Below are 8,614 nucleotides of genomic sequence, written 5' to 3' on the forward strand. Positions count from 1 at the left end.
ACGGTGCTCAGAAGGGCCAAGGGAACTACCTGCCACTAGAGCCGCTCCCCACCCCAGGGCAGAACTCAGGTGCCTGCACCGCCACTGCCCGTGCTGTCCCTGCTCTCCGGCCCTAAGAACTCAACATTCGCCCGGCTCCATCACCCCGGAGAAGGGCTGCAGCTTTGAGCAGAGACAAAATGCAAAATCTCCCGATCGAAATTCAACGAGCGTGGAGAGCAGATGGAAACAAGCGCCAAGGGGTCAATGCATAATAAAAACCTAACCTGGCGCCAACACTGCCTACAAAGGCTGCTCTCCGCATGGCCCCTCGAGCACAGCGAGGTGGACAAGCTGCCTCAGGACATCTCATTCAGTTATTAGGTTTCTCTGCTCAGCGCCTGGCCATGGTGTGTTCTGCAAAGATACAGACGGTTCCTGGGAGCGAAGAACCACTCCCGCTCCCCACCCCTGCCCTCCTCGACCCACCCTGGAGGAGCTGGGCCTGGAAATCCAGAGGGACCAAGGGGCAGGAGAAACTGCGGAGTCCACGGCCTGTTCCCAGCTCCCTCAGGCCTAACGCCGGCAGCTCTGTCCCGGCTGACTGCAGCTCTCGGGTAGCCAGGACCGTTCCCGACCACGCAGGTCCAAACCAGCAGCGTCACCGGCCCCACGCAGCAGCGCCTAGAACGAGCGCCGCTGAGCTCCTCTGGCGCCAGCAGCGCTGCGCCACACTCTGACCTACCCAGAGGTGACACGGACCCAGCCCTGCCTAGAGAATCGTAGCCAGCAGGGCTCCTGCCCCCTGCTCCCAGGGAGCGAGCTACCGCTCACCCATTCGCAGGATCCAGCCCACCACCTTGGAAGGGTTTTGCACTGACCAGCGCAGCAGCCAGCGGCTGCTCTATCGAGGGGAACCTGCCTCTTCCCCTTGTGTGGCAGAGCTTCCAGCTCTCACTGCTGCCACAGTAACCACCAGCTGGTACAGCCCCCTCCCCACGTGCTCAGCCTGCCGGCTCCTCAGCCCCTCGGGGACATCACCGCCTCCGACCGGGCCGGGCAGAGGCTTGGACGTGCAGATCAAGCGCTGGGCCCAGAGCGCTTTCACAGGAGCGGATGCAATTCTGTGCTCAGCTAGCCGTGAAAGCAATGAGCCAAGGGAAAGCCGAGCGCGCTGCAGATCGGAGCTGCACACAGGTAACAGGAACCAGCACACGCTCTCGGCCCTTCCTGCCCCGGGGCTGAGCGCACACCTCCGGATCCGACACAGGCTGGCATGGGGCTCAGGCACACGGCTACACACTTGACACGTACGTCTGTCCGTCCGGGGGATACCAGAGGCCCTTTGCTCTCGATTTAGGACCTCCCAGTAATGGGCCGTGTTGCTGCTGCCAGCCCACCGGGGGGTGACTGTTACTAGCAGCCAGCTGGTGCCATAGGGAGGGGGACCCACTGTGCCATGCGCTGCACAGAAACCCAGCCCCTTCCCCCTGGAGCCTGCAGTCCAGGCAGGCATCTGAAGTGTCACGCGGGGGAGAGGAGATCCCGGGAGCCCGGGGGGTTCTCCTGCAGGTTCCTCCCGGGCACAGCGCGTGGTGCAGCCATGTCAGGACAAGTGATATTAATTATGAGCATGACAGTAGCCCCTGGGGCCCCATGTGCTGGGCGCTGCTCACAGCCAGCAATGAGAGGCCGTTCCTGCCCAAAGAACACATGTAATTGATGTTCTAGTTCACGTTTCCCTTTCCCTCCTCCCCACTAGTCCGCGGAGACCGAATTCTGCCCACCCCAAATGCTACGTTCCAGGAAGCCATGCTGGGTCGCCTTGCGCTCTTGAACACCAGCCACCTCTGGGGTGGAACCTGGCTGAAGAAATCCCTGTGCCTACCAATGGAGACCCAGGAGAGATGGATACACGCTCGTTAGAGGCAGCTCATTGTCACCTTGTTAGTAACAGCTTGCTAACCCCCCTGGCCCCCAAAGAAGCTAATCACTGAACTCGGGCGCGTGCTAGAAAACAGCTTTCCTGGTTCAGTCTGCAAAGTGAACAAAGCGGGGCACTACTGGGAGAAGAGGTCTTGGAGCAACGTCTATTTATAGCAAGCTAGTGCAAACATCAGCCAAGGCGTGCGCCTCCCCACTCTACTAACTGTAAAGCCTTTCCTCGACCCTCCCATCGAACAGCTGCTCTGCTCCAGTCCACACGCACGCAGGATCCTGCAGCAATTCCAAACCCGCGATTCACCCGCCACGCCACACAAGGGAGCTGCAAAGAGTGTCTCAAACCAGCGGTAAGAGCGAATGGCAAACGCGAGGGCTGATGGCTCCTGCGTTGGCTAAGCCCCAGCAAGGGGAGCGTGCAGGCGTGTGTGCATGGAGTACGTGCCAAACACGACGCGGAAGGTCTGGACTGTGCCCAGGGATGGCGGCGAATTTAAATGGAAAGGAGATTTAGCACCACCACCAATGCGACGGGTAAACGCAGCCCGCGCTGGAGAGAAGCAGAGAGAACATAAACGGTGTGTTTTATCTTGACAATCATTCAGAGAGAGGAGGGTGGGGGGAATGTCTTTCCCCTCCATTGAAAGGATGAATCACAGCGTAATGGTACAAAACGGAACCAACACTCTGGTGCAACACACAAGTTCCAATCAGGGACGTTGCACGAGTTAGTGAATTTTAATATCAAGAGATTTTAATGTGCTCTCATTAAGAGCAGGGGGAGGCAAAGACAGGAGACCGGTTCTGTGACAAATTCCTTCCAATGCTCCGTGCTCTTCAAAGCCTTCAGTAAAGCAACTAGCACCGTCTGTCTTTTGCCTTCCAGCAGACAAGCCCTTATCGACTCCATCCAGGGCCACCTCTCCTCCCGTGAAACTACCTTCAGCAAAGCAGCCCTCAGTGAATCTAGATGCTTTAACGTTCAAACCTAGGCTAGGAGATGGAGCAAACCCTTGGCATACCGAGGGGCTGCATCTTTCCGGGGCCTTGCAGCTGACGATGTATCGCTAGCAGGAGAGCAGACATATGGAAGATGCTGGGTGGAGAAACAGCAAACATCTGACCTTCCAAAATCCAACAGCAATTTCTCACCTCTCCTTCTCCGCGCTTCCCCTGCAATCTGAGGGAAAATCCCCACACATGCACCCAAGCAGAGATCTCTTAGGATGTTTAGAGAGTTTCTAAAGAAAGAAAGTCATTTACATTTTCCTGTAGGGAAGGCAGAGAAGCCCCTTCTGCGGGGTGACGTGTGTAATTAGAGCAAGCTGGGGCTAGCCAAGGCCAGGGAAACGCCATCAATTCTGCGAGTCACAAGATCACAGACAGAGCCCCCGAGAGGCCCTCCCCTCCGTCCCTCCTGTGCCAGAGCTAAGGTGCGGTTTCTGGCTCCGTGTCAGCCACACAACCCTACGCAAGCCCTGGCTAGGAGAGGCCGCACAATCACTGGGAAAGATTCCGATCCATTTTCACCTGGGCAGCCTGGCCTATCTTCTTCTAGACTGAGAGCCCACAACCCTGCACCCAGCCCCCCCGCACTGCTTACTTGGGGTTCTGCACCCCTGCGAGCATCCGCCTGGCTCTGCGCTGGGAGGCTCGCGTGGACCCCACAAAAGCAGCTCCTGCTCCTCACGCGTGGGTCTCCTTCCAGCGGCTCCCTCCCTTGGCATCGAGAGGCACACCCAGACCACGTGGGCATAACCGGGCTGCACTAATGGGCAAACCATGCAAGAGGCAGGCTTCCCAATGGCTGCTTTACCAGGGGCCTGCTTGCCACCTCCCAAAGTCCCCGACCTTCATGTCTCACGGAGCCCAAGATCTAAGTGGGCCGCCCTGAGTGTGCCCGGCAGATGGGCATCAGGATCCCAGCCCCAGAACCGCCACCACGTGCCAATCCACCCTCAAAGGTTCCTCGTCTCTGCCCAGCTCCCCGGCTCAGTGGAATTGACACGCACTGTGAACTTAAAGGGCCAGCTCCCCCATTCCTGTCTTACAGCTGAGTCCTTGTTCCACTTAGCACCCTGGTCAAGACGCTGCCTTAGTCACTAGCCTGTGAGTCGCAGCTGCAAGCGTGACATCTCCAGCCCTTCGCAGGACGCCCTCGCTGCAATGCAAGTGCTACAGAAAGCCATCTGGCCTAGCCCCACTCTCCTGCCGCACTCACTGCCCCAGCGCCCGACTGATCCAGAGCACAGCAGGGCAGGGCGGCCAAGGGCCAAAACGGGCTTTTATTGATTAGTTTTAATTGCAGCAGAACCTCGTTACTTCACACTAACGACTGGGAGAGCAATGGCGAGTAACTGGATTTTCTGAGTGAGCCAATGGCAAATCCCCACGCACAAAGGCAAGGATGAACATCACTGAGCGCACGGCGTCTGACAGGGGTAGCTCCAATCACTTGTATCCACATTGTCCCAGCTGGTAGGTGCTGTCTGGTTCGGGAGCGTGAGTGAGTGTTGCGGGAGGAGGGGACGTTCCTGCCGGGAGCAGCAAAGTGCCCAACGGCACAGCTCTGCTATCTGCTGCGGCAGGCACTGGGCAAAATCCACCTACGTTCCCAGGAGACCGACTCCACCCCGCAGTTCAGCTGTCCACTCCGAACTGCCTGTCCTCACTGCTGCACACACGACCGGACCGGGGGTAAGCAAGCCCAGACGCTGGGGCCTACAGGACATCACAGCTTCTCTTCCCGTGGTGCCTTTCACATGCTGGGGACCAGCCGCAGGCGGCACGAGAGCGGCTCGGATCCCGTGCCAGAGGCGAACGGAGCAGCTAGGCGACACCCAGCCCTGCACGTCAGCAGGCTGCCTTTGCTCCCGCGACAGCTCACCGTCCATTCAGAACCCAGCCCTGCGTCTAGTCACTTCAGCTCACCGCTTCCCTCTGCGTCACTCCGTCTGCTCTATAGAGCTGGGTCACCTGCAAGCCTGGGCCCTGCGCCGCTCCCCCTTCTCCTGATCCTCTGACCCCAGCCCCTTGGGAGCCTTTCGCTGGAACGTGCCCTTTGAGCCCGGTGTTTGCTGGCTCATCACCGGTTCCCAGCTCGGGGCCACGCTTTCCCTTCCGCGCCCGGGTTCCGGAGCTTCCTTCCTGCGCTTTGGGGAAGGTGCTTGGAACCCCCAACGAGCTGCGCCGCGCACAAAGGCTCCCCAGAGATTACCGAGGCAGCCTGTCCCGGCCCGACCGTACCTCGTTCGGCCAGGGGGTCGGGGACCCTCCGGTGATCACTTCCACCACCAGGGTTGGTACGGAAATAAAGCTCGCCAGGATTAGCCCTACTGGAGGGTGGGGCAGTGCTCTAGCCTAGGACTTGGGAAACCGGAGTTCAAGTCCCTCCTCTGCCACAGACTGCCTGTGTGACCCGGGCCTGGCGTGCCTCAGTTTCCCAGCTGCTAACAGCCCAGGGATAATAGCACAGGGCGTTGGGAGGGCAGATGCATTCTAAGACTGTAAAGCACTCTGACACTACAGCGACGGGGGACAGATATCTACCCGCCCTTTTCGTTGTACCTATCACGTGGGCTCTAGCCCTGCAGTGTGGTAGCTAATTAAAAGGAGGGACAGCATCTCTTAACTAGTGGCTTGCCCACGTCATCCTGCAGTCCCGTCGGAACTCCTGGGCTGGCTGGGTCTCTCGAAACGTTCGTCTGCCCACTGCTTTCAAGGCCTAAAGAGACCACTGCGAGAACCCAGTTCTGCCTGACCTCCCACGTAGCCGGGCCAGAGAACTCCAGCAGGTTGATGGCTGAGCTAACACGCCCTGGAAAGAGACACCTGATTGGAACATCACGAGCCCCCCCGTCCCAGGGCCAGTTCTTCCAGCACCGCCTCTTTTCACCTCAAATCTCTACAGCCGGAAAGCGACGGGCGGCAGGGAGCTCGTCTGGCTGGCTGCTTGGCCCCACAGGACTTCACCTCCCTACAGTTCGCTCTCGAGAGCCGGAGAGCCCCAAGTGACGGATCTTCCATTGGGGGACTATTCCAGAGGCAAAACATGCGGCACCTCCCGGCAGACTTTCCTCGCAGTCCTTCCACAGCCTTCCCTCCTCAATGTCACCCCTAACCCCACCAAGTGCACTCCGCTCCCTTCCTTGGCGTTTACACCCTTAGGTAACCCAAGCCCTCCCAGCTCCCTGGCTGAAAGATCTGGGGACACTCAGCGGCCCAGGCAGCCTCCCCCAGAAATGAAAGCTGGCCAAGGACATGCTCATCGCTACTACAGACCCAGCAACGCTGCCTGCACAGCCAAAGCGCGGATCAGTTTCCCTGTGCTATGATGCTAGTTGCTCTTGAAATTGCAATGGAAGAGCGGAGTGCTTTTCTAGCTGAAATAGCCCGTAAATGCACAGCAGATGAATAAATAAACACTTCTATCGCACGGCAACAGGAAGTTCTCTGGGTGGCACTTTAGGAATGGATTGAAGCTACTGAGATTGGACGGCTGTTTAGCACTGCCAAACGGGAAAGGCATTTCTTCCACAACACCTGTTTGCACACAGGCATCGCTCGCCAGCGGGGAGAGCCCCCTCCCCCAAAGCAGCTGCGGCCCCATGGGATGCAAGTTAGTGATTTTACACAGCGGACCATCACCCTGGTATCAGGGCGCCTGCCGCTTAAAATTGGCAGCAAGAACCAAGTCCCTAGCGGACTTCATGGAGTCTCTGGAATATTTTCCTTTTCCGAGTGAAATCTCTGCTTGGGGTAGGGTGAGCTTTTAAAGGTTGTATTAATTGCCTTGTTTTTGGTAGGCTTGTGGTAGAAGGGGGCTGGATGGACCTCGGCTCTGATCCGGTCTGGCAGTTCTTACAACCCTAACCGATTTCTTGGGGACGTCCCCTCCACCCGAAAGCCCAGCTCCACCTCCAGTTCACTGCCATCCCGGTGCGGTCTGCCCAGACACAGGCAGCTTGTTCAATCCCGCAGGACGGTGGGGAGGGCCCAATCTCATTCCTGACGGGTAATTGTCTGTGGCTGATCAAAACTGGCACCAGAATCACCATCTCCGCGGGGTCGGAGTAATTGCATGCGTGTGTGGGAGCGGGAGAAGAGAGCTGTGTGTCGCTATTAAAGACTCACACACTGACTTTGATTTGAATTGCTGGTTTCCTGGACAGGGAAGGACAGAGGTGGGGGGTGGGGAACCCACACAACTTGCCCATTACAGCAGCTTCTGCGCGACCCCAGAGAAGGCTCCCGCGCCGGACTGCAGTACGCCACGGAGCCCAGGAAACTCTGCTCGCTGCAAGAAGTCTCAAGTCATTACTGTGTACTAGAAAGATCGCGGAAGTGGCAGCTTTGCTGAATGCAAACGCAGCAGGGTTGTGCCGGGATAGGAGAGACTTCAGAAACTCGCCAAATGGAGACCTTTCCTTCTGAAAGGGAGCCGGGAAATGCAGCCGGGGCCACGGAGTAACTTGACAGTGAATGATGGCTGGAAATGTCAGCCTCTCAAAGCGGGCTGGCTTTACGCAGCGGCCGTGTAAAACGAATTTAAGGGGAATTGGGTTGACAGTTCTCGAGATAACCAGTTCTTAAGTCAATTTAAACCGAACGGGTGGGAGTTAGAATACAGGGCAATGATGCAAAATTGATACATAAATTTTCCTTGTCTGAAGGGTGGATCCCTTGGAGGGGAATGTGCCGAATGAATAAAACAGAGTGCGAACGTCAGAGGGGCACAAAGCACAGCAGTGTGCTGTCCACACACCAGGACACACTGCTAGCGAGATCCACGCACGTGACAGTACCGCCTGGCCTGCAACACACCCTGCATTCTGCCTCCAACCATGCGGGAGCTATTCCCCACCCAAGAATGGATCGGCTCATCTCTGAAAGAGCCCCCTGCTCCCCTGCCCAAGGGCCATCTCCCAGCCCCGCTCCAAACACTGCAGTTGGCCTGGTGCATCCTCTGTAGGGTTCACCCAGGGATCCCCACGGCTTGGGAAGGAGCTACCGAGGTGAAGGAGAACGAGGGTGGGATTTCGGGGCGGGGAAGGGGTTCTTCCTGGTGTTTTGAGATGCTAAAGGTCTGGTGAAAAGGTCCCTGGGAATTCACGAGCGAGTCGCAGGCAGGAAAAGCCCTGGTGTGCGGAGGTGCCCGAGGTCAAGGCAAAGACCTCTCTCAAAGAGAAAAGAGAAGGTGGCTCGGAGCCGGCTCCGGCAGCCCCTCTGACAATCGGGCGGGCGGGGGGCACACGGGGCATCTCCACTATCCACTCCTCACAGGCCACAAGGTGAAAGCGCTGCTAGCCCCAGCCAATGTCTGTCTGTGCAAGAGGAGAGCTGCCAGCGCGCGGTGCCTTTCTGCCAGAGAGCCGGCACTTGGGGAGGCACGCAGGAGCAGGGGGAGCTGGGCTGGCTGTACACGCTCTGCGGCCGGGCTGGGATTAGCGCTATTGTTAACTGTACTCCTTCCCAGGCACTGCCCGCGCAGAGCGATTCCCCCCGAACTGCTCAGTCTCCAGAGACAGGACACACACCGGGGGGGTAGGGGAAGGGGAAGAGACTGGACACACAAGCAGCAGCGAGGACCGATGCGACAGCAGCAAACAGCATGGCAGTGCCAGGCCGGGCGGGATTCGTTCGCTACTGAAATCCGAGGCTAGCAGGGGAGTGGCTAGCTGGGCAGGGCAGGGCA

This window comes from Terrapene carolina, unplaced genomic scaffold, assembly GCF_002925995.2.
Source record: "Terrapene carolina triunguis isolate 2854851 unplaced genomic scaffold, T_m_triunguis-2.0 Scaffold230, whole genome shotgun sequence".
NCBI classification, from domain to species: Eukaryota; Metazoa; Chordata; order Testudines; family Emydidae; genus Terrapene; species Terrapene triunguis.